Source organism: Petromyzon marinus, chromosome 20 (genome assembly GCF_048934315.1).
Source record: "Petromyzon marinus isolate PM22_M1 ecotype Great Lakes invasive population chromosome 20, UKy_Petmar_22M1.pri1.0, whole genome shotgun sequence".
NCBI lineage: Eukaryota > Metazoa > Chordata > Hyperoartia > Petromyzontiformes > Petromyzontidae > Petromyzon > Petromyzon marinus.
The window spans coordinates 12290545-12316705 of NC_133686.1; the positions used below are offsets into that span (position 1 = coordinate 12290545).

The following is a 26161-nucleotide window of genomic DNA, read 5'->3' on the forward strand; positions in this document are numbered from 1 at the left end:
GAGTGGGTGCATTGTGACCTGCAGTGTGGAGAGTGAGTGAGTTGTTGTGACCTCGAGTGTGGTGAGTGGGTTAATTGTTATGACCATCAGGGTGGTGATGGAGTGAGTTGTTGTGACCTCCAGTGAGGAGAGTGAGTGAGCTGTTGTGACCTCCACTGTGGTTAGTGGGTAAATTGTTAGGACCGTCAGTGTGGTGATAGAGTGAGTTGTTGTGACCTGCATTGTGGTGAGTGGGTGAGTTGTTGTGACCTGCAGTGTGGTGAGTGGGTGAATTGTTGTGACCTCCAGTGTGGTGAGTGGGTGAGTTGTTGTGACCTCCAGTGTGGTGATAGAGCTGTTGTGACCGTCAGTGTGGAGAGTGAGTGAGCTGTTGTGACCTCCAGTGTGGTTAGTGGGTAAATTGTTACGGCCTACAGTGTGGTGAGTGAGTGAGTTGTTTTCACCTGCATTGTGGTGAGTGGGTGAGTTGATGTGACCTCCAGTGTGGTGAGTGGGTGAGTTGTTGTGACCTCCAGTATAGTGAGTGGGTGAGTTGTTGTGACCTGCAGTGTGGTGAGTGAGTGAGTTGTTGTGACCTACAGTGTGGAGAGTGAGTGAGTTGTTGTGACCTGCAGTGTGGCGAGTGGGTGAGTTGCTGTGACCTCCAGTGTAGTGAGTGGGTGAGGTGTTGTGACTTGCAGTGTGGTGAGTGAGTGAGCTATTGTGACCTGCAGTGTGGTGATTGGGCGAGATGTTGTGAACTCCAGTGTGGAGAGTGGGTTAGTGACCTGCAGTGTGGTGAGTGGGTTAGTTGTTGTGACCTCCAGTTTGGAGAATGAGTGAGTTGTTGTGACTGGCAGTGTGGTGAGTGGGTGAGTTGTTTTGACCTCCAGTGTGGTGAGTGAGTGAGTTGTTGTGACCTCCAGTGTGGAGAGTGAGTTGTTGTCATCTGCATTGTGGTGAGTGGGTTAGTTGATGTGACCTCCAGTGTGGTGAGTGGGTGAGTTGTTGTGACCTGCAGTGCGATGAGTGAGCTGTTGTGAACTCCAGTGTGGTGAGTGAGCTGTTGTGACCTCTAGTGTGGTGAGTGGGCAAGTTGTTGTGACCTCCAGTGTGGAGAGTGAGTGAGTTGTTGTGACCTGCAGTTTGGTGAGTGGGTGAGTTGTTGTGACCTGCAGTGTGGTGAGTGGGTGCATTGTGACCTGCAGTGTGGAGAGTGAGTGAGTTGTTGTGACCTCCAGTGTGGTGAGTGGGTGAATTGTTATGACCATCAGGGTGGTGATAGAGTGAGTTGTTGTGACCTCCAGTGTGGAGAGTGAGTGAGCTGTTGTGACCTCCACTGTGGTTAGTGGGTAAATTGTTACGGCCTACAGTGTGGTGAGTGAGTTGTTGTCACCTGCATTGTGGTGAGTGGGTGAGTTGATGTCACCTCCAGTGTGGTGAGTGGGTGAGTTGTTGTGACCTCCAGTATAGTGAGTGGCTGACTTGTTGTGACCTGCAGTGTGGTGAGTGAGTGAGCAATTGTGACCTGCAGTGTGGTGAGTGGGTGAGTTGTTGTGACCTCCCGTGTGGTGAGTGGGTGAATTGGTATGACCGTCAGTGTGGTGAGTGAGCTGTTGTGACCTCTAGTTTGGTGAGTGAGTGAGTTGTTGTGACCTCCAGTGTGGAGAGTGAGTGAGTTGTTGTGACCTGCAGTGTGGCAAGTGGGTGAGTTGCTGTGACCTCCAGTGTAGTGAGTGGGTGAGGTGTTGTGACCTGCAGTGTGGTGAGTGAGTGAGCTATTGTGACCTGCAGTGTGGTGATTGGGCGAGATGTTGTGAACTCCAGTGTGGAGAGTGGGTTAGTGACATGCAGTGTGGTGAGTGGGTGAGTTGTTGTGACCTCCAGTTTGGAGAATGAGTGAGTTGGTGTGACTGGCAGTTTGGTGAGTGGGTGAGTTGTTTTGACCTCCAGTGTGGTGAGTGAGTGAGTTGTTGTGACCTCCAGTGTGGAGAGTGAGTTGTTGTCATCTGCATTGTTGTGAGTGGGTTAGTTGATGTGACCTCCAGTGTGGTGAGTGGGTGAGTTGTTGTGACCTGCAGTGTGGTGAGTGAGCTGTTGTGAACTCCAGTGTGGTGAGTGAGCTGTTGTGACCTCTAGTGTGGTGAGTGGGCGAGTTGTTCTGACCTCCAGTGTGGAGAGTGAGTGAGTTGTTGTGACCTGCAGTGTGGTGAGTGGGTGAGTTGTTGTGACCTGCAGTGTGGAGAGTGAGTGAGCTGTTGTGACCTCCAGTATGGTGAGTGGGTGAGTTGTTGTGACCTGCAGTGTGGTGAGTGGGTGAGTTGTTGTGACCTCCAGCGTGGAGAATGAGTTAGTTGTTGTGACCTCCAGTGATGTTAGTGGGTAAATTGTCATGACCGTCAGTGTGGTGATAGAGTGAGTTGTTGTGACCTGCATTGTGGTGAGTGGGTGAGTTGTTGTGACCTTCAGTGTGGTGAGTGGGTGAGTTGTTGTGACCACCAGTGTGGAGAGTGAGTGGGTTGTTGTGACCTGCAGTGTGGCGAGTGGGTGAGTTGCTGTGACCTCCAGTGTAGTGAGTGGGTGAGGTGTTGTGACCTGTAGTGTGGTGAGTGAGTGAGCTATTGTGACCTGCAGAGTGGTGAGTGGGCGAGATGTTGTGAACTCCAGTGTGGAGAGTGGGTTAGTGACCTGCAGTGTGGTGAGTGGGTGAGTTTCTTGGGACCTCCAGTTTGGAGAATGAGTGAGTTGTTGTGACTGGCAATGTGGTGAGTGGGTGAGTTGTTGTGACCTGCAGTGTGGTGAGTGGGTGAATTGTTGTGACCTCCAGTGTGGTGAGTGGGTGAGTTGTTGTGACCTCCAGTGTGGTGATAGAGCTGTTGTGACCGTCAGTGTGGAGAGTGAGTGAGCTGTTGTGACCTCCAGTGTGGTTAGTGGGTAAATTGTTACGGCCTACAGTGTGGTGAGTGAGTGAGTTGTTTTCACCTGCATTGTGGTGAGTGGGTGAGTTGATGTGACCTCCAGTGTGGTGAGTGGGTGAGTTGTTGTGACCTCCAGTATAGTGAGTGGGTGAGTTGTTGTGACCTGCAGTGTGGTGAGTGAGTGAGTTGTTGTGACCTACAGTGTGGAGAGTGAGTGAGTTGTTGCGACCTGCAGTGTGGCGAGTGGGTGAGTTGCTGTGACCTCCAGTGTAGTGAGTGGGTGAGGTGTTGTGACTTGCAGTGTGGTGAGTGAGTGAGCTATTGTGACCTGCAGTGTGGTGATTGGGCGAGATGTTGTGAACTCCAGTGTGGAGAGTGGGTTAGTGACCTGCAGTGTGGTGAGTGGGTTAGTTGTTGTGACCTCCAGTTTGGAGAATGAGTGAGTTGTTGTGACTGGCAGTGTGGTGAGTGGGTGAGTTGTTTTGACCTCCAGTGTGGTGAGTGAGTGAGTTGTTGTGACCTCCAGTGTGGAGAGTGAGTTGTTGTCATCTGCATTGTGGTGAGTGGGTTAGTTGATGTGACCTCCAGTGTGGTGAGTGGGTGAGTTGTTGTGACCTGCAGTGCGATGAGTGAGCTGTTGTGAACTCCAGTGTGGTGAGTGAGCTGTTGTGACCTCTAGTGTGGTGAGTGGGCAAGTTGTTGTGACCTCCAGTGTGGAGAGTGAGTGAGTTGTTGTGACCTGCAGTTTGGTGAGTGGGTGAGTTGTTGTGACCTGCAGTGTGGTGAGTGGGTGCATTGTGACCTGCAGTGTGGAGAGTGAGTGAGTTGTTGTGACCTCCAGTGTGGTGAGTGGGTGAATTGTTATGACCATCAGGGTGGTGATAGAGTGAGTTGTTGTGACCTCCAGTGTGGAGAGTGAGTTGTTGTCATCTGCATTGTGGTGAGTGGGTTAGTTGATGTGACCTCCAGTGTGGTGAGTGGGTGAGTTGTTGTGACCTCCAGTGTGGTGATAGAGCTGTTGTGACCGTCAGTGTGGAGAGTGAGTGAGCTGTTGTGACCTCCACTGTGGTTAGTGGGTAAATTGTTACGGCCTACAGTGTGGTGAGTGAGTTGTTGTCACCTGCATTGTGGTGAGTGGGTGAGTTGATGTCACCTCCAGTGTGGTGAGTGGGTGAGTTGTTGTGACCTCCAGTATAGTGAGTGGCTGACTTGTTGTGACCTGCAGTGTGGTGAGTGAGTGAGCAATTGTGACCTGCAGTGTGGTGAGTGGGTGAGTTGTTGTGACCTCCCGTGTGGTGAGTGGGTGAATTGGTATGACCGTCAGTGTGGTGAGTGAGCTGTTGTGACCTCTAGTTTGGTGAGTGAGTGAGTTGTTGTGACCTCCAGTGTGGAGAGTGAGTGAGTTGTTGTGACCTGCAGTGTGGCAAGTGGGTGAGTTGCTGTGACCTCCAGTGTAGTGAGTGGGTGAGGTGTTGTGACCTGCAGTGTGGTGAGTGAGTGAGCTATTGTGACCTGCAGTGTGGTGATTGGGCGAGATGTTGTGAACTCCAGTGTGGAGAGTGGGTTAGTGACATGCAGTGTGGTGAGTGGGTGAGTTGTTGTGACCTCCAGTTTGGAGAATGAGTGAGTTGTTGTGACTGGCAGTTTGGTGAGTGGGTGAGTTGTTTTGACCTCCAGTGTGGTGAGTGAGTGAGTTGTTGTGACCTCCAGTGTGGAGAGTGAGTTGTTGTCATCTGCATTGTTGTGAGTGGGTTAGTTGATGTGACCTCCAGTGTGGTGAGTGGGTGAGTTGTTGTGACCTGCAGTGTGGTGAGTGAGCTGTTGTGAACTCCAGTGTGGTGAGTGAGCTGTTGTGACCTCTAGTGTGGTGAGTGGGCGAGTTGTTCTGACCTCCAGTGTGGAGAGTGAGTGAGTTGTTGTGACCTGCAGTGTGGTGAGTGGGTGAGTTGTTGTGACCTGCAGTGTGGAGAGTGAGTGAGCTGTTGTGACCTCCAGTATGGTGAGTGGGTGAGTTGTTGTGACCTGCAGTGTGGTGAGTGGGTGAGTTGTTGTGACCTCCAGCGTGGAGAATGAGTTAGTTGTTGTGACCTCCAGTGATGTTAGTGGGTAAATTGTCATGACCGTCAGTGTGGTGATAGAGTGAGTTGTTGTGACCTGCATTGTGGTGAGTGGGTGAGTTGTTGTGACCTTCAGTGTGGTGAGTGGGTGAGTTGTTGTGACCACCAGTGTGGAGAGTGAGTGGGTTGTTGTGACCTGCAGTGTGGCGAGTGGGTGAGTTGCTGTGACCTCCAGTGTAGTGAGTGGGTGAGGTGTTGTGACCTGTAGTGTGGTGAGTGAGTGAGCTATTGTGACCTGCAGAGTGGTGAGTGGGCGAGATGTTGTGAACTCCAGTGTGGAGAGTGGGTTAGTGACCTGCAGTGTGGTGAGTGGGTGAGTTTCTTGGGACCTCCAGTTTGGAGAATGAGTGAGTTGTTGTGACTGGCAATGTGGTGAGTGGGTGAGTTGTTGTGACCTGCAGTGTGGTGAGTGGGTGAATTGTTGTGACCTCCAGTGTGGTGAGTGGGTGAGTTGTTGTGACCTCCAGTGTGGTGATAGAGCTGTTGTGACCGTCAGTGTGGAGAGTGAGTGAGCTGTTGTGACCTCCAGTGTGGTTAGTGGGTAAATTGTTACGGCCTACAGTGTGGTGAGTGAGTGAGTTGTTTTCACCTGCATTGTGGTGAGTGGGTGAGTTGATGTGACCTCCAGTGTGGTGAGTGGGTGAGTTGTTGTGACCTCCAGTATAGTGAGTGGGTGAGTTGTTGTGACCTGCAGTGTGGTGAGTGAGTGAGTTGTTGTGACCTACAGTGTGGAGAGTGAGTGAGTTGTTGTGACCTGCAGTGTGGCGAGTGGGTGAGTTGCTGTGACCTCCAGTGTAGTGAGTGGGTGAGGTGTTGTGACTTGCAGTGTGGTGAGTGAGTGAGCTATTGTGACCTGCAGTGTGGTGATTGGGCGAGATGTTGTGAACTCCAGTGTGGAGAGTGGGTTAGTGACCTGCAGTGTGGTGAGTGGGTTAGTTGTTATGACCTCCAGTTTGGAGAATGAGTGAGTTGTTGTGACTGGCAGTGTGGTGAGTGGGTGAGTTGTTTTGACCTCCAGTGTGGTGAGTGAGTGAGTTGTTGTGACCTCCAGTGTGGAGAGTGAGTTGTTGTCATCTGCATTGTGGTGAGTGGGTTAGTTGATGTGACCTCCAGTGTGGTGAATGGGTGAGTTGTTGTGACCTGCAGTGCGATGAGTGAGCTGTTGTGAACTCCAGTGTGGTGAGTGAGCTGTTGTGACCTCTAGTTTGGTGAGTGGGCAAGTTGTTGTGACCTCCAGTGTGGAGAGTGAGTGAGTTGTTGTGACCTGCAGTTTGGTGAGTGGGTGAGTTGTTGTGACCTGCAGTGTGGTGAGTGGGTGCATTGTGACCTGCAGTGTGGAGAGTGAGTGAGTTGTTGTGACCTCCAGTGTGGTGAGTGGGTGAATTGTTATGACCATCAGGGTGGTGATAGAGTGAGTTGTTGTGACCTCCAGTGTGGAGAGTGAGTGAGCTGTTGTGACCTCCACTGTGGTTAGTGGGTAAATTGTTACGGCCTACAGTGTGGTGAGTGAGTTGTTGTCACCTGCATTGTGGTGAGTGGGTGAGTTGATGTCACCTCCAGTGTGGTGAGTGGGTGAGTTGTTGTGACCTCCAGTATAGTGAGTGGCTGACTTGTTGTGACCTGCAGTGTGGTGAGTGAGTGAGCAATTGTGACCTGCAGTGTGGTGAGTGGGTGAGTTGTTGTGACCTCCCGTGTGGTGAGTGGGTGAATTGGTATGACCGTCAGTGTGGTGAGTGAGCTGTTGTGACCTCTAGTTTGGTGAGTGAGTGAGTTGTTGTGACCTCCAGTGTGGAGAGTGAGTGAGTTGTTGTGACCTGCAGTGTGGCAAGTGGGTGAGTTGCTGTGACCTCCAGTGTAGTGAGTGGGTGAGGTGTTGTGACCTGCAGTGTGGTGAGTGAGTGAGCTATTGTGACCTGCAGTGTGGTGATTGGGCGAGATGTTGTGAACTCCAGTGTGGAGAGTGGGTTAGTGACATGCAGTGTGGTGAGTGGGTGAGTTGTTGTGACCTCCAGTTTGGAGAATGAGTGAGTTGTTGTGACTGGCAGTTTGGTGAGTGGGTGAGTTGTTTTGACCTCCAGTGTGGTGAGTGAGTGAGTTGTTGTGACCTCCAGTGTGGAGAGTGAGTTGTTGTCATCTGCATTGTTGTGAGTGGGTTAGTTGATGTGACCTCCAGTGTGGTGAGTGGGTGAGTTGTTGTGACCTGCAGTGTGGTGAGTGAGCTGTTGTGAACTCCAGTGTGGTGAGTGAGCTGTTGTGACCTCTAGTGTGGTGAGTGGGCGAGTTGTTCTGACCTCCAGTGTGGAGAGTGAGTGAGTTGTTGTGACCTGCAGTGTGGTGAGTGGGTGAGTTGTTGTGACCTGCAGTGTGGAGAGTGAGTGAGCTGTTGTGACCTCCAGTATGGTGAGTGGGTGAGTTGTTGTGACCTGCAGTGTGGTGAGTGGGTGAGTTGTTGTGACCTCCAGCGTGGAGAATGAGTTAGTTGTTGTGACCTCCAGTGATGTTAGTGGGTAAATTGTCATGACCGTCAGTGTGGTGATAGAGTGAGTTGTTGTGACCTGCATTGTGGTGAGTGGGTGAGTTGTTGTGACCTTCAGTGTGGTGAGTGGGTGAGTTGTTGTGACCACCAGTGTGGAGAGTGAGTGGGTTGTTGTGACCTGCAGTGTGGCGAGTGGGTGAGTTGCTGTGACCTCCAGTGTAGTGAGTGGGTGAGGTGTTGTGACCTGTAGTGTGGTGAGTGAGTGAGCTATTGTGACCTGCAGAGTGGTGAGTGGGCGAGATGTTGTGAACTCCAGTGTGGAGAGTGGGTTAGTGACCTGCAGTGTGGTGAGTGGGTGAGTTTCTTGGGACCTCCAGTTTGGAGAATGAGTGAGTTGTTGTGACTGGCAATGTGGTGAGTGGGTGAGTTGTTGTGACCTCCAGTGTGGTGAGTGAGTGAGTTGTTGTGACCTCCAGTGTGGAGAGTGAGTTGTTGTCATCTGCATTGTGGTGAGTGGGTTAGTTGATGTGACCTCCAGTGTGGTGAGTTTTTGTGACCTCCAGTGTAGTGAGTGGGTGAGTTGTTGTGGCCTGCAGTGTGGTGAGTGAGCTGTTGTGAACTCCAGTGTGGTGAGTGAGCTGTTGTGACCTCTAGTGTGGTGAGTGGGCGAGTTGTTGTGACCTCCACTGTGGAGAGTGAGTGAGTTGTTGTGACCTGCAGTGTGGTGAGTGGGTGAGTTGTTGTGACCTGCAGTGTGGAGAGTGATTGAGCTGTTGTGACCTCCAGTATGGTGAGTGGGTGAGTTGTTGTGACCTCCAGCGTGGAGAATGACTTAGTTGTTGTGACTTCTAGTTTTGTTAGTGGGTAAATTGTCATGACCTACAGTGTGGTGAGTGAGTTGTTGTGACCTGCATTGTCGAGAATGAGTTAGTTGTTGTGAACTCCAGTGTGGTTAGTGGGTAAATTGTTAGGACCGTCAGTGTGGTGATAGAGTGAGTTGTTGTGACCTGCATTGTGGTGAGTGGGTGAGTTGTTGTGACCTGCAGTGTGGTGAGTGGGTGAATTGTTGTGACCTCCAGTGTGGTGATAGAGTTGTTGTGACCTTCAGTGTGGAGAGTGAGTGAGCTGTTGTGACCTCCAGTGTGGTTAGTGGGTAAATTGTTATGGCCTACAGTGTGGTGAGTGAGTGAGTTGTTTTCACCTGCATTGTGGTGAGTGGGTGAGTTGATGTGACCTCCAGTGTGGTGAGTGGGTGAGTTGTTGTGACCTCCAGTATAGTGAGTGGGTGAGTTGTTGTGACCTGCAGTGTGGTGAGTGAGTGAGTTGTTGTGACCTCCAGTGTGGAGAGTGAGTGAGTTGTTGTGACCTGCAGTGTGGCGAGTGGGTGAGTTGCTGTGACCTCCAGTGTAGTGAGTGGGTGAGGTGTTGTGACCTGCAGTGTGGTGAGTGAGTGAGCTATTGTGACCTGCAGTGTGGTGATTGGGCGAGATGTTGTGAACTCCAGTGTGGAGAGTGGGTTAGTGACCTGCAGTGTGGTGAGTGGGTGAGTTGTTGTGACCTCCAGTTTGGAGAATGAGTGAGTTGTTGTGACTGGCAGTGTGGTGAGTAGGTGAGTTGTTTTGACCTCCAGTGTGGTGAGTGAGTGAGTTGTTGTGACCTCCAGTGTGGAGAGTGAGTTGTTGTCATCTGCATTGTGGTGAGTGGGTTAGTTGATGTGACCTCCAGTGTGGTGAGTGGGTGAGTTGTTGTGACCTGCAGTGCGATGAGTGAGCTGTTATGAACTCCAGTGTGGTGAGTGAGCTGTTGTGACCTCTAGTGTGGTGAGTGGGCAAGTTGTTGTGACCTCCAGTGTGGAAAGTGAGTGAGTAGTTGTGACCTGCAGTTTGGTGAGTGGGTGAGTTGTTGTTACATGCAGTGTGGAGAGTGAGTGAGCTGTTGTGACCTCCAGTATGGTGAGTGGGTGAGTTGTTGTGACCTGCAGTGTGGTGAATGGGTGAGTTGTTGTGACCTCCAGCGTGGAGATTGAGTTAGTTGTTGTGACCTCCAGTGTTGTTAGTGGGTAAAATGTCATGACCTACAGTGTGGTGAGTGAGTTGTTGTGACCTGCATTGTGGAGAGTGGGTGAGTTGTTGTGACTCCAGTGTGGAGAATGAGTTAGTTGTTGTGACCTCCAGTGTGGTTAGTGGGTAAATTGTTAGGACCGTCAGTGTTGTGATAGAGTGAGTTGTTGTGACCTGCATTGTGGTGAGTGGGTGAGTTGTTGTGACCTGCAGTGTGGTGAGTGGGTGAGTTGTTGTGACCTCCAGTGTGGAGAATGAGTTAGTTGTTGTGACCTCCAGTGTTGTTAGTGAGTAAATTGTCATGACCTACAGTGTGGTGAGTGAGTGAGTTGTTGTGATCGCATTGTGGTGAGTATGTGAGTTGTTGTGACCTCCAGTGTGGAGAATGAGTTAGTTGCTGTGACCTCCAGTGTGGTTAGTGGGTAAATTGTTAGGACCGTCAGTGTGGTAATAGAGTGAGTTGTTGTGACCTGCATTGTGGTGAGTAGGTGAGTTGTTGTGACCTCCAGTGTGGAGAGTGGGTGAGTTGTTGTGACCTGCAGTGTGGTGAGTGGGTGCGTTGTGACCTGCAGTGTGGAGAGTGAGTGAGTTGTTGTGACCTCCAGTGTGGTGAGTGGGTGAATTGTTATGACCATCAGGGTGGTGATAGAGTGAGTTGTTGTGACCTCCAGTGTGGAGAGTGAGTGAGCTGTTGTGACCTCCACTGTGGTTAGTGGGTAAATTGTTACGGCCTACAGTGTGGTGAGTGAGATGTTGTCACCTGCATTGTGGTGAGTGGGTGAGTTGATGTGACCTCCAGTGTGGTGAGTGGGTGAGTTGTTGTGACCTCCAGTATAGTGAGTGGCTGACATGTTGTGACCTGCAGTGTGGTGAGTGAGTGAGTTGTTGTGGCCTGCAGTGTGGTGAGTGAGTGAGCAATTGTGACCTGCAGTGTGGTGAGTGGGTGAGTTGTTGTGACCTCCAGTGTGGTGAGTGGGTGAATTGTTACGACCGTCAGTGTCGTGAGTGAGCTGTTGTGACCTCAAGTTTGGTGAGTGAGTTGTTGTGACCTCCAGTGTGGAGAGTGAGTGAGTTGTTGTGACCTGCAGTGTGGCGAGTGGGTGAGTTGCTGTGACCTCCAGTGTAGTGAGTGGGTGAGGTGTTGTGACCTGCAGTGTGGTGAGTGAGTGAGCTATTGTGACCTGCAGTGTGGTGAGTGGGCGAGATGTTGTGAACTCCAGTGTGGAGAGTGGGTTAGTGACCTGCAGTGTGGTGAGTGGGTGAGTCGTTGTGACCTCCAGTTTGGAGAATGAGTGAGTTGTTGTGACTGGCAGTGTGGTGAGTGGGTGAGTTGTTGTGACCTCCAGTGTGGTGAGTGAGTGAGTTGTTGTGACCTCCAGTGTGGAGAGTGAGTTGTTGTCATCTGCATTGTGGTGAGTGGGTTAGTTGATGTGACCTCCAGTGTGGTGAGTGGATGAGTTGTTGTGACCTGCAGTGTGGTGAGTGAGCTGTTGTGAACTCCAGTGTGGTGAGTGAGCTGTTGTGACCTCTAGTGTGGTGAGTGGGCGAGTTGTTGTGACCTCCAGTGTGGAGAGTGAGTGAGTTGTTGTGACCTGCAGTGTAGTGAGTGGGTGAGTTGTTGTGACCTGCAGTGTGGAGAGTGAGTGAGCTGTTGTGACCTCCAGTATGGTGAGTGGGTGAGTTGTTGTGACCTGCAGTGTGGTGAGTGGGTGAGTTGTTGTGACCTCCAGCATGGAGAATGAGTTAGTTGTTGTGACCTCCAGTGTTCATAATCTTAGTTTTTTCGGCAAAGTCACGTTGAAGAGAAACAACAAAATAATAAAATATATATATAACAATAAAAAATTCTCACGACGTTTCGACCATAACTCAAACGGTCGTCTTCACGTGTGTTGGTTCGCATAAATGTATTTTTAAACGGCGCATTTATTTATTTATAAAAAAACGTTAGCGCCACGCGCAACGATTTGGCAGTTTACCCAGGACTAGTCCATCTATATTCTGAAAAGAGGAGGGGGGAGACGAATTTTTTTATAATGTATGCTGTCTGAAAGCCACTGTAAGCGTGAAAAATCAATTAAGACCTGAAATGGGTTATCAAATCTTTCCAATGATTGCTAAGATAGAATCCATCTTCTCGGTTGAAATTGTCTCTGTTCTTGTATATGTGGATAGCCTCATGAACGAATCTCTCATGGAAGCCAGATGGCTTACAAAGAACCTCTGTCTTGGAAAAGTCAATGGCATGTGAGCCTACTGAATTAGAACAATGATCTGCCACGGCCGAGGTGTTGGTCCTACCGTGTTTAAGGTCTGCTTTGTGTTCACGAATGCGGTCCGAGACATGGCGTTTGGTTTCTCCAATGTAACTACTACCACAGAGGCAACTTAGTTTGTAGACACCAGGGTATTGTATGTCCGGAATCACATCTTTTACAGACGGAACCAGATCACGGATTTTATGTAATGTGTTGAAACGGACCTGGATCTTGTGTTTATTCAAGATTTTGGAGATCTTTTTTGTGATCCCAGCAATGTAGGGTAAAGTGATGGTTTTGAAAGGCTCCTCAAGAGGGTTCTTCTTCATGGTTTGAGTGATAGCTTTGCGGATTGTATAGTCGGAGTAACCATTAGCCCTAAGAGCTTGGTGTACGTGCTTGAGTTCACTGCTTATGTGTTCCTGGTCGGATATGCATTGGGCTCTATGATACAGAGTCTTGATGAGATAATTCTTCTGTGATGGATGGTGGTGGGAATCCGGTTTCAGATAAGCATCCGTATGGGTAGCTTTCCTGTAGACAGAGTGGCTCATTGAACCATCAGGTCTCTTTTTAATTAGGACATCCAAAAAAGGTATCTTGCCATCTATTTCGACTTCCATGGTAAATCTCATGGCTGGGTGTATGGAATTGATGTGGTCGAAGAATTGGTCTAGAGCAGGCCGGCCATGTGGCCATATGACAAAAGTGTCATCCACGTACCTCTTCCATAAGGTTGGGCGCAGAGTGGCAGTCTGGATGGCGTCAGTCTCAAATTTCTCCATGAAAATGTTAGCTATAACTGGAGAAAGGGGGGAGTCCATTGGGGTGCCCTCAGTTTGTTTGTAGAACGTTCCATTCCAAGTGAAGTATGTATTGGTTAAACAGTGTCTCACCAGGGGGGGTACCTCAGTGTTTAGTCCTTGATGAACTAAGTCTTCAATGATTGCAATGGTGTCAGGTACAGGAACCTTGGTGAATAAGGAAACTACATCAAAACTGACAAGCAGGTCGTCTGGGGACAGGGAAATACCCTTGATTTTACAAACAAACTGAGGGCACCCAATGGGCTCCCCCCTTTCTCCAGTTATAGCTAACATTTTCATGAAGAAATTTGAGACTGACACCATCCAGACTGCCACTCTGCGCCCAACCTTATGGAAGAGGTACGTGGATGACACTTTTGTCATCTGGCCACATGGCCGGCCTGCTCTAGACCAATTCTTCGACCACATCAATTCCATACACCCAGCCATGAGATTTACCATGGAAGTCGAAATAGATGGCAAGATACCTTTTTTGGATGTCCTAATTAAAAAGAGACCTGATGGTTCAATGAGCCACTCTGTCTACAGGAAAGCTACCCATACGGATGCTTATCTGAAACCGGATTCCCACCACCATCCATCACAGAAGAATTATCTCATCAAGACTCTGTATCATAGAGCCCAATGCATATCCGACCAGGAACACATAAGCAGTGAACTCAAGCACGTACACCAAGCTCTTAGGGCTAATGGTTACTCCGACTATACAATCCGCAAAGCTATCACTCAAACCATGAAGAAGAACCCTCTTGAGGAGCCTTTCAAAACCATCACTTTACCCTACATTGCTGGGATCACAAAAAAGATCTCTAAAATCTTGAATAAACACAAGATCCAGGTCCGTTTCAACACATTACATAAAATCCGTGATCTGGTTCCGTCTGTAAAAGATGTGATTCCGGACATACAATACCCTGGTGTCTACAAACTAAGTTGCCTCTGTGGTAGTAGTTACATTGGAGAAACCAAACGCCATGTCTCGGACCGCATTCGTGAACACAAAGCAGACCTTAAACACGGTAGGACCAACACCTCGGCCGTGGCAGATCATTGTTCTAATTCAGTAGGCTCACATGCCATTGACTTTTCCAAGACAGAGGTTCTTTGTAAGCCATCTGGCTTCCATGAGAGATTCGTTCATGAGGCTATCCACATATACAAGCACAGAGACAATTTCAACCGAGAAGATGGATTCTATCTTAGCAATCATTGGAAAGATTTGATAAACCATTTCAGGTCTTAATTGATTTTTCACGCTTACAGTGGCTTTCAGACAGCATACATTATAAAAAATTTCGTCTCCCCCCTCCTCTTTTCAGAATATAGATGGACTAGTCCTGGGTAAACTGCCAAATCGTTGCGCGTGGCGCTAACGTTTTTTATAAATAAATAAATGCGCCGTTTAAAAATACATTTATGCGAACCAACACACCTGAAGACGACCGTTTGAGTTATGGTCGAAACGTCATGAGAATTTTTTATTGTTTTATATATATTTTATTATTTTGTTGTTTCTCTTCAACGTGACTTTACCGAAAAAACTAAGAATATGAATTACTGCAGTCACGAAAGCTTTAAATCAAAACCTCCAGTGTTGTTAGTGGGTAAATTGTCATGACCTACAGTGTGGTGAGTGAGTTGTTGTGACCTGCATTGTGGAGAGTGGGTGAGATGTTGTGACTCCAGTGTAGAGAATGAGTTAGTTGTTGTGACCTCCAGTTTGGTTAGTGGGTAAATTGTTAGGACCGTCAGTGTGGTGATAGAGTGAGTTGTTGTGACCTGCATTGTGGTGAGTTGTTGTGACCTGCAGTGCGGTGAGTGAGCTGTTGTGAACTCCAGTGTGGTGAGTGAGCTGTTGTGACCTCTAGTGTGGTGAGTGGGCGAGTTGTTGTCACCTCCAGTGTGGAGAGTGAGTGAGTTGTTGTGACCTGCAGTGTGGTGAGTGGGTGAGTTGTTGTGACCACCAGTGTGGAGAGTGAGTGGGTTGTTGTGACCTGCAGTGTGGCGAGTGGGTGAGTTGCTGTGACCTCCAGTGTAGGGAGTGGGTGAGGTGTTGTGACCTGCAGTGTGGTGAGTGAGTGAGCTATTGTGACCTGCAGTGTGGTGAGTGGGCGAGATGTTGTGAACTCCAGTGTGGAGAGTGGGTTAGTGACCTGCATTGTGGTGAGTGGGTGAGTTTCTTGGGACCTCCAGTTTGGAGAATGAGTGAGTTGTTGTGACTGGCAGTGTGGTGAGTGGGTGAGTTGTTGTGACCTCCAGTGTGGAGAGTGAGTTGTTGTCATCTGCATTGTGGTGAGTGGGTTAGTTGATGTGACCTCCAGTGTGGTGAGTTGTTGTGACCTCCAGTGTAGTGAGTGGGTGAGTTGTTGTGGCCTGCAGTGTGGTGAGTGAGCTGTTGTGAACTCCAGTGTGGTGAGTGAGCTGTTGTGACCTCTAGTGTGGTGAGTGGGCGAGTTGTTGTGACCTCCAGTGTGGAGAGTGAGTGAGTTGTTGTGACCTGCAGTGTGGTGAGTGGGTGAGTTGTTGTGACCTGCAGTGTGGAGAGTGAGTGAGCTGTTATGACCTCCAGTATGGTGAATGGGTGAGTTGTTGTGACCTGCAGTGTGGTGAGTGGGTGAGTTGTTGTGACCTCCAGCTTGGAGAATGAGTTAGTTGTTGTGACCTCCAGTTTTGTTAGTGGGTAAATTGTCATGACCTACAGTGTGGTGAGTGAGTTGTTGTGACCTGCATTGTGGAGAGTGGGTGAGTTGCTGTGACTCCATTGTGGAGAATGAGTTAGTTGTTGTGAACTCCAGTGTGGTTAGTGGTTAAATTGTTAGGACCGTCAGTGTGGTGATAGAGTGAGTTGTTGTGACCTGCATTGTGGTGAGTGAGTGAGTTGTTGTGACCTGCAGTGTGGTGAGTGGGTGAATTGTTGTGACCTCCAGTGTGGTGAGTGGGTGAGTTGTTGTGACCTCCAGCTTGGAGAATGAGTTAGTTGTTGTGACCTCCAGTTTTGTTAGTGGGTAAATTGTCATGACCTACAGTGTGGTGAGTGAGTTGTTGTGACCTGCATTGTGGAGAGTGGGTGAGTTGCTGTGACTCCAGTGTGGAGAATGAATTAGTTGTTGTGAACTCCAGTGTGGTTAGTGGTTAAATTGTTAGGACCGTCAGTGTGGTGATAGAGTGAGTTGTTGTGACCTGCATTGTGGTGAGTGGGTGAGTTGTTGTGACCTGCAGTGTGGTGAGTGGGTGAATTGTTGTGACCTCCAGTGTGGTGAGTGGGTGAGTTGTTGTGACCTCCAGTGTGGTGATAGAGTTGTTGTGACCTTCAGTGTGGAGAGTGAGTGAGCTGTTGTGACCTCCAGTGTGGTTAGTGGGTAAATTGTTACGGCCTACAGTGTGGTGAGTGAGTGAGTTGTTTTCACCTGCATTGTGGTGAGTGGGTGAGTTGATGTGACCTCCAGTGTGGTGAGTGGGTGAGTTGTTGTGACCTCCAGTATAGTGAGTGGGTGAGTTGTTGTGACCTGCAGTGTGGTGAGTGAGTTGTTGTGACCTGCAGTGTGATGAGTGAGCAATTGTGATCTGCAGTGTGGTGAGTGGGTGAGTTGTTATGAACTCCAGTGTGGTGAGTGGGTGAGTTGTTGTGACCTCCAGTGTGGAGAATGAGTTAGTTGTTGTGACCTCCGGTGTGGTGAGTGGGTGCGTTGTGACCTGCAGTGTGGAGAGTGGGTTAGTTGTTGTGACCTGCAGTGTGGTGAGTGGGTTAGTTGTTGCGACCTGCAGTGTGGTGAGTGGGTGAGTTGTTGTGACCTCCAGTGTGGTGAGTGGGTGAGTTGTTGTGACCTCCAGTGTGGTGAGTGGGTGAGTTGTTGTGACCTCCAGTGTGGAGATTGGGTGAGTTCATGTGACCTGCAGTATGGAGAGTGGGTGAGCTGTTGTGACCCCCGGTGTGGAGAGTGAGTGAGTTGTTGTCACCTGCAGTGTGGTGTTTGAACGAAAATAAATGGATGAAATGAATCATTCTGGTGGACGGGGTTCTCAACATGGATGGAGGAATCAACGAGTGAACAGGATGAGTAACCATTGTATTAGTCATAGAAGAGTCACACGGAGGCATCATTACTGGTTTAGATAATCTGCTTACAGTATCTATCGCTGTTTACATTATTTCTCTGCATCTTCATATGAATAAGAAATCAATCTGAGTGCAAGGAAGGCCAGCTTTCATCTGGAGAACATGAAGAACCAGTGCCATCTACATCTGCAGAACGTGAATAACCAGTGGCATCTACATCTACAGAACACGAAGAACCAGTGGCATCTACAGAACATGAAGAACCAGCGTCATCTACATTTACAGAACGTAAATAACCAGTGACATCTACAGAACGTAAATAACCAGTGGCATCTACAGAACGTGAAGAACCAGTGGCATCTACATCTCACAGGAGATTATACAAGCCATTCCCCGTGTTTCGTGTAAACGCCGTACAACGTGTTCGGAATCGACAGGAGTAAGGTTGGGACTTGCGAACAAATCCACTTACGAACAAACCTCGGGAATCTAACCCGTTTCGTAAGTGGAGGAGTCCTTGGACAGAGAAATCCTCCCAGTCTGAACTTGGCCTCGTATTGAACGGTGGATGTCGAGGCGCCTCACGAGCGCGCGCGCGCGCCCCTCCCCCACCCCACGCTTAGCCAATGAGCGCGCGAGATGAGAGAGCGCCTCCCATTGGCTGGATGTCGACAACGGCCGCAACGATTACAGATTTGCGCACCCCCCCCCCCCATATATGGTCATTGTGAATCGTTACTCGAGAATAATTATATCGATTTCGCTCAATCGATCCATAATATTTTAAACATCAAAAACACCGGGTTAATCGTAATTTGCGGGTTAATCGCCGTGTCGACTCATTCCCAAAGATCCACGGATCGAGTAATCATGTGACGCAACCCCCCCCCCTTCATTTGATTGGCTAATATCAGCGAGATCGCAGTCATTGTACACGACCTCAGGCCTTGAGCTTGCAGGGGTCACAGTTCGCTCTGGGCTCACGAGAATTATAATAATGTCTCAACGATTGACCAAGCTGCGGACTAGCGACGTGAGTAAATCAAACACGGCGGGTGGCTAGGAGATGTTAACTACCTCGCCTGGTGTACAGGAGGTCGTGGGTTCCATCCCGACCCTGACGACGCCTGCTGTTGTAGATTTGGAGTCTGTGTCTCTCATCATCACGGTGGCTAGATGTTAACTACCTGGCCTGGTGTACAGGAGGTCGTGGGGTCGATCCCGACCCTGACGATGCCTGCCTGCTGCTGTAGTTTGCGCGTCTCTCTTTCTCCACGTGGTCGCGTGGATGTTTCTCCGGGTCCGATTTTCCCCCTCCACATGTCAACTTTCCACGCGATGAGCCACCTTCATTGAGCTATCACTTGTGGCCAGGTCGTTTCTAGAAGAGAGCTACATAGCTCAGTGGGCCTTACCATGGCCCATGCACCTCCTACGTACATTGTGCTCATTTTTATGCTAATTCCTTTGTCAAGCGTTTTGCTTCCTCCTACACAGCTTAAAGGACGCGACCTGGGCTTGGCTGTTTTCACTCCAACGCTGTCCTCATGACAGCACGGTCCCTTCACCTGATGAAGGGCACTTGTATTGTGGCCGAAACGTCGTGATTTTTGTTATTTTATTTTTTACTTACGTGACTTTACCGAATAGAACCAAAGAGTATGGATCCTTGCAGTCACGAAAGCTTCAAATCTAGAAACAAATAAAAATTAGTTTAATCGTTTAGTGTTAGATATGGAACATCACTCACGATACGAAGTGCTTACCCACCACTCCTAATTGCACAGAAACACGTGGAGCGTACACGTGCGCCCTGCATATTCACCCACAGAGCCCATTCCACGTGCCCAGGGCGAGTACAGCCAACGCGGCACGACGCGTTGTTGTGAAAGCAGGTTTACGAGGATTTCCTTACAAATGTTACAAAGGATGACGTTATTTTCTTCACGTTTTAGCCAAAACAGTTCCACGAACCTCATGATAACATTAGCTCGTGCGAAATACTGCAACGTGGTTAAGTCCTTTGTTAAGACAGCTGTTGGAGCCCTCAACTGCTCCGGAACTCTTGTATGGAAAGTTTGATCCCCAGATCTGCCCCCCCCCCCTTGCACTTTAATTTGTTGCAACATTCAGATCGAACCAAATGTGGGATGGAGTTTAAATGCCACCCCGATGCAGCAACCATGAAGTAAGCGTGCGTCACGTGACACTTGTTGATGGTGCATGCGGTGGCTTGTTCCATTTGAGTTTGTAGATTTTTTTGGTTTAAGTCCATCGAGGTTGGAGTTAATGGGTTTTAAATGTCAGCAGAAGTATGCTTGCAATAGACAACGCATCTTTGACCGGATTGCATCATCGGCGTAAAGTTAGTTTGTCCTTGGGTAGTAAGTGTTATTTCCTAATTGATTATGCCTCAAAAGTATAGAAAATGGCTCTTATTCCCCACAAACTTTGCTTGTGTGACCAGGACACAAAAGCAAAGTTAATAATCCACTCCAGTAATAACACTAAGAATTTTTTTTTGTCCCTGGGTATTGTGTTTTTTCCTAATTTCTTATACTTCAAAAGTACAGAAAATGGATATTATTCCCCACAAACTTTGCTTTTGTGACCAGGACAGTGATATTGTGAAATGTTCCTATTTTCAATGAAAAAACGTGGTGTGCATTTGTGTCATTCCTTAACGTAAAGTCCTGATCACAAAAGCAAAGTTTGTGGGGAATAATAGCCATTTTCTATACTTTATAGGCATAAGCAATTAAAAAATAACACTTACGACCCAGGGACAAAAATCGTGTTACATAGTGTAATGAGTTCAATGTGTAACGCGTTGTACAGGATTCGCTCGCTCTCGCAGAGATAATGTATGTACTTGTATGTATGTTGAACTTCTTTCACACCATACGTAACCAACCATGCTCATCGGAGGTGCGGGGTAAGGACAACAAAAGACAAAAAAGCAGTTCTAAAGAAATTAGTTTTCAATCTGGATTTAAGTGTACAGAGGTCCAGTGGCTTCCCAATATTGGTAGGATCAAGAATCATAATACGGTATTTATTCATACTGGAGGAATCCGATGAGCTATAAAGATTTTTTTTTTACAAATGTCTGGTAGCGGCGGATAAGAATGTTACAACAACAAACAGTAAACAAATCTGATAGTAGAGTGTTCCAGATGGGCAAAGAAGCAAATCTGAAAGTGAGCGATGCAGTGACCGATCGTCATTGTTCAATGGTGAGCCAAAAGCCGTTGCAAGGATGACCGGAGTTTGCAAGATGGTTTATGCGCCTCTGATTAGCACAGTGGGCTATGTACGGTGTGCAATAAGTTAAAACATGCATACGTGCATCAGCAAGGAACAACAGACAAGCAGGCGTCAATAATCGTCCAAGCTCTGCGGACCTTTATGTATTAAGGTGCTGTCGACCAATTGTGTTTGCATGTGGGTGGAAACCTGGGTACCCTGAGAAAACCTACCCATGCAAGGGGGAAACACTCTATCCCACACAAACGGAACAGGTGGTGTCCACTTTTTTGTTGTACTGCCTTCTCCTGGCAAGGCAGAGTACGGCACTTCCTTGACACCCACAGGAAGGGCGTTTGACAATATTCGTGCGATGCACGAACCCTCGATGCCTCCACAGTGCTGGATTACAGGCGGGCGTAAACCACGAGTGCCCGGCTAAGGTGAATGAATGCGTGTTTCTAGGTAGAGCAGAGAAAATTGTAGATTCAATCTAATTGGTAGTCCTCATTTTGCGGTAAGGATTTGCAAATATAAATATTTTAACGAATGGTTAAACTTACTGTAGTTGGATGTTACTGCGTTGGAGAGTTAGTTTGGACATGAGTCTTAAACTGGTAGTGTATATAACTGGTACAAGAGTATACATTAATCCTATGAAAAGTAGACATTTGTATATGTCAATGTGACCATGTCTATTGTCGACAACCCTGCATCAGCTCGGGATATGCCACGTGTTTCTTGTTGATCCAAATCTATCAGGCAACCTCCATTGATTATCCACAAAGTGGTACTCCTCGACCTTTGAGGTCCAATAGCCTTAGTCTAATTCTAATCTGGCATTTGAATCATGTGAATCTGCTAACGCTGTCACTTGGCCAGATTTCCCATATCAAGCTGCTCTACATCATGCGGAGTGGTGGCGCAGTAGTTAACAAACTGAGCTACAATAAGCCGATCTGAATTGCCGGATTCATCGTCTAAAATCGGTGGCAAGTAATTTCTGAACTAGTCCTGGGCCCTACCCCCCTTCATCAGTCTACACTGACTGGCATGGTGAAGTATGGTCAAGCAACACCCATGACAGAAATGGTTGTGGTAGAGGCCTTTATCCAGTAGTAGATTGGCAAGTGGCTGTAAAGTTATAGTTTTATTGGTTTATTGTATAAAAAAATAACGTTGAAACTGTCTCTTTTTTCAGCGACCCAAAACTAGATTACCTTGTGTATACGATGTAGTTTTTCTCTGGAGAAAATAACTACACAATGTTTTTTTGACGAGCGTATTTAATATCAAAATATGTTCAGCATCTGAATAATTGTATACTTCATATTGACAAGACAAATTCGTTTTCTAAAGCAAATATGTATTTCTGAATTGTACAGTTATTGTGTGCCTTTGGTAAAAAGCAAGCCATCTCGGCAGTAGTCAGGCATTAAGTGGTCTGGTCTTTCTAAATCACGGCCAAATCTTGTTACCGTGTAACTAATCATTAATGATGTGATTCAATTAATCTTCTCTTTAGCGGAAAATTATGCTCAATGCCAAGGAGATTGACCTCTCTTTTTTCTGCCCTGTCACAAAAAAACTCCTAATGTATAATACGCCTTGACAACTTTCAATTTTTAGACCAAATATAGACTACAACAAGTATGATAGTGAGACTCCATGGCAAGAATACATCGAAATTATGTTTAAAAAAACATTCTCCGATATATGTACAAGCATGTCCATTTTGGGTGAATACGACTTCTCTGCGAGAGTATTCTCATTTTGAGGCATTTAGGTTTTAGTATTTGGTATATTTATTTTTCCACGACAAAAAACCCAACAATGTCCCTGGATGAAAATTGCTTTGGCATTCTTAAAATTTAATCAGTGGGATTTGTATTTCATTTGAAAGATAACTCGCGTCGTGATTATCATAATGTTTGCCCTGTGGCACCGTGCATGCAATGAAGTCGTCGGATGTTCAAATTGTGCACTCACAGTGGTGGGTGAGCACTCAGCTGCTGACACCCCCCTGCCTCGGCGTTCACAGTTATTTCATGTTTACAGCTCGTTCTCAACAACAAAACACCCGTCAGCCGCTTCACGGCACTTTACTGCAACCGTTTCAACATCTACATGTATGTTGAACTTTTTTCGCACTATGTAGCCAATTCCGAGGGCAGGACAATAAACTAAACACAAAAAGCAGTTCTAAAGAAATTAGTTTTTAATCTCGAGTTAAAAGTGCACAGCTCCAGTGGTTTCCTAATATCGGAAGGAAGAGCATTCCAGATTTGAGAGCTCGCGGTGCATTGACCATCTTTGTTCGATGGTTAGCCAAAAGCCGCTGCGAGGATGACCGGAGTTTGCGTAATGGTTATGGTACTTCTGCACGAGTGAGGTGGATTCCGTGCAGAATTGGAACCAGCCTTTTGTGAGGCTACCTCGAATATTCGACGCAGGCGTAGAGCGGTTAAGTCCTGCATTTCCACCGCCATTGGCGAGCCGAGCCGCTCCCAGCACAGCCCAGCAAGGCTGGGTTCCTGCGACGCTTCAGGAGACGTGCGGCTCCGTGGGTTCACTCCCTCCCTCTCCAACCCCCCCACTATCCTTACAGCTGGAGGGAGCGTTTGATTAAATAATATTACAAATCGGTGTAATGTATGCTTGGATTCTGTTATGCTTTCCCAAGTAAAAATCTTTTGTTTTTGTGCCGGGTAAGCTGTATTAAGTTTTTTGTAAACACGAGCGTGCCCATGAAGTGGATGGAAGCGGTAGATGCCGTTGACTTTTGCGTCTCCTGCGCTGACCACGTGACTTCACTCTGAGGAGAGGAGCCACGGTGGCTCCACTTAAATGGGCGGCACGGCCCGGTTGATGCCGGCTAGGCCCGATAATGCTTCCGTGGGATATGTATGTTCTGTATGTTGGACTTCTTTCGCATTGGACGTAGCCAACCAATATTGGCTAAGCCCAATTGCCCTCTTCATGAACCAGGCAAGCTCACTTCTAACTACTCAGTTGTCATGGGAATGTAGCATGAGTGTGGCTTCCCAATTCACCCCACGCCCTCGCAGGATGCTGACAGGATATCACAATGTCTCTGCAACGGAAAAGTCGGTCCTTTAAAAGATGTATTCGGTAATGATTTGCTTATGTCAGGGGTGTCCAAACTTTTTATCCCGAGGGCCACATACAGAAACATATACGTAGGACTGGGCCACTCACTAGACGTGAGGTATACTGCCTCACTTCTCATGCACTAATATTGGCAAAATCAATCAAATGCAGGTAAATTACGTTTGATAATTGAACTTGTTTGAAGAAAAAAAGCCTCCATCATAGCTCTCCATTAGTAGATTTGCATTTTATTTTTTACAAACAGGTTGGCAGGTCATTCTCTCAGTGACAGCCTCAGATTGGTTCTTAGGGTGCTGATCTCCCTTCATTGTCCTGTATGAAGGGAGAGACAAGAAGAGAAATAGGGGATGTGGATATTCCAAGCTTATTACACAAATAAATTATTGGGCTTGTTAACAAATCAACTAACGTTTGTTAAAAAATTGTCATCAACTTTAATTGACTGAATTTATTAAGTAATTGGGCTTATTAACAAATGAAAACTGCGTATATTTTAACTCACCTGTAATGGGAAGAATGTTGCGCTCAGTGGAAGCAGTGATGCTGCGCTTTGGTCTGAAGGATAGCTGGCAGGTCAGGAGTAAGTTTGGTGGTTGAGATGCGAAGGATGTCACGGAGATGGCTGTCGGTCGTTCTGGTTCTCAGGCTGCTTTTGTTCAGCGTTAACAGAGAGAATGTCTGCTCACAGATGTATGTTGAGCCGAACAGACTCATCATTCGTTTTGCGTGGTGTCTCATTAGAGGAAACTTGGCCTTTTCCAAGCTCTGGTAGAAGTCAGGTAAGGAGAGAAGCTTATGCTGATTCTTCAGAGAATCATCACACTGAATTTCGCTCAGTTCTAATTGCAGACTCTCCTCCACTTCTTCTGCATCCATTGAAAACAGAGCTGCAAACAGTGTGATTTCCTTCTCAATGACAGAAAAATCTTGGAAGCACTGACTGAATTCTGCCATGAGAGATGTGACCACAGACACATATTCTCCCATTTTTGCAGAGAGCTTGGCATTTGGAAATGCGCATTTGATTTCGGTCAGCGTGGGGAAGTGCGCTACATTGAAGTTGCGCAGTTGTGACTCGAAGAGACGGAGCTTCGCACGGAATGCTTTCATGTGCGCATACAGCTGTGGTACCAGCTGCTCTTTGCCTTGTAGTCTCTTGTTCAGGGTGTTGAGATGATCAGTGAGATCAACTAAAAAAGCCAGGTCTGCCAACCATAAAGGGTCACTGATCTCATGGAGAGGTCTGCCCTTTTCTTTCAAAAACTTGTTGATAATTGTTCTCAGGGAATTTATGCCGCTGCAGCACGGAGCCGCGACTGAGCCAGCACACTTCAGAATGGTAGAGTAGGTCCCCGTATTCAGCATCGACATCAGAGAGGAACGCTTGAAATTCTCTGTGGTAAAGCACTCGTGCCCGAATTATGTTGACAGTTTTCACAACTGTGTTCATCACATCGCCAAGCTGGATTATCTTGGCACAGAGGGTTTCTTGGTGGTTGATACAGTGCATTTTGACAGCCTCACCTCCGCTCTCCCGCACCTTGGCACTCACCATAGAGGCCATTCCTTTGTGCTCGCCTGTCATTGCTGGAGCCCCATCCGTTGTAATTCCACACAGCGTGTCCCATTTAAGCCCAGCCTGGTCAATTGCATCTAACACAGCTTCAAACATGTCCTTCCCAGTTGTCCCCTTTAGACTCCGAAGAGCGAGCAGTTCCTTCGTAATGCAAAAATTATCATCAACTCCCCGCAAAAAAATTAACAGCTGTGCAGTGTCCGTGGCATCTGTGCTCTCATCACATGCAATCGAGTAAAAATCGAAAGCACAAGCTTTATCTGACACTTGCTGTTTTAAGTTATCCGACAAGTCTTCAATTCGCCGCACAACCATATTTCTGGACATACTAACATCGTTGAAATCCTGCATTTCCTCCGGGAACATTATTCCCACGACTTTAGTGAGGCACTGTTTGATGAAGTCACCGTCTGAGAAAGGTTTCCCGTGTAGGGCAATGAGTTGAGCTACTTCATAACTGGCTATTGTTTCATTTTCTTGAGCTTTGTTAGCACGGAAAAAAACCTGCTACTGCGTTAGCAGGCTAGCTGCCATTTGCTTTACCTTCTCTTTTCGCTTGGCGCCAGTGTAGGACGTGAAGGTCTGATGTTTCATTTCATAATGCCGTCGTACATTGTACTCTTTCATCACGGCAACACTTTTATTACAAATCAAACAAACACACTTCCCCTTGGTTTCTATGAAAAAATATTCTTCTTTCCACCGAGTCTGAAATTTTCTGCACTCGCAATCTTGTGTCTCTTCGGTTCCGGCATTTCTGGTGACACTGAGCAAATTTTTTCTTCGATTGCTTGCTTTTTGGAGACGCTGCCTTGTTCAAGACAATAGCGCCACCTAGTTTTTAAACTAAGAAGTGCAATACAGTGGGCCATAGTCCATTATATTTTTAGAATTTGATACGGACCAATTAAAAATGGATGGCGGGCCGCAGTTGGTCCGCGGGCCGTAGTTTGGACACCCCTGGCTTATGTGATAATTTTAACTCGATCACACTACCCCGAGAAGTGTCTCAGAAAGGGTTCCTTAAGCACTTTTAATGGATTACGATAAATTTTGATTTAATGCTACCATGAGAGATTCGTTCATGAGGCTATCCACATATACAAACTCAGAGACAATTTCAACCGAGAAGATGGATTCTGGCTTAGCAATCATTGGAAGGATTTGATAAATCATTTGGGGTCTTAATTGATTGATCACGCTTAAGGTGGCTTTCAGACCGCATCCATTATTTTTCGTCTCCCCCCTCCTCTTTTCCGAACATAGATGGACTCGTCCATCTGAACAAACTGTCAAATCGTTATCCGTGGTGCTAATGTTAAAAAACCGCCACTTTTTTCAAATTTTCTTGTTGTGGTTTTCACACCTGATGATGATTGCTTGTGTTCAGTCGAAACGTCGTGAGAATTTTATTGTTTTATATTTGTATTATTATTCTATTGTTTCCCTTCTACGTGACTTTACCGAAAGAACCAAGAATATGGATTACAATAAGGTTGTTATTTTCTGCAATGG

The 26161-nt window shown here is 47.5% G+C and overlaps 1 protein-coding gene across 2 annotated transcripts in view; it reads left to right on the forward strand.

Annotated features, from left to right (window-relative positions):
* Nucleotides 1–17621: 17621 nt before the first annotated feature.
* Nucleotides 17622–26161, forward strand: part of LOC116944082 (zinc finger homeobox protein 3-like) — a 462441-nt gene continuing 453901 nt past the window's right edge. For both annotated transcript variants that reach the window (XM_076068327.1, XM_032957495.2), the window contains exon 1: nucleotides 17622–17725. The gene's annotated coding sequence lies outside the window, so the exon portion shown is untranslated. The remainder of the gene's footprint in view (nucleotides 17726–26161) is intronic.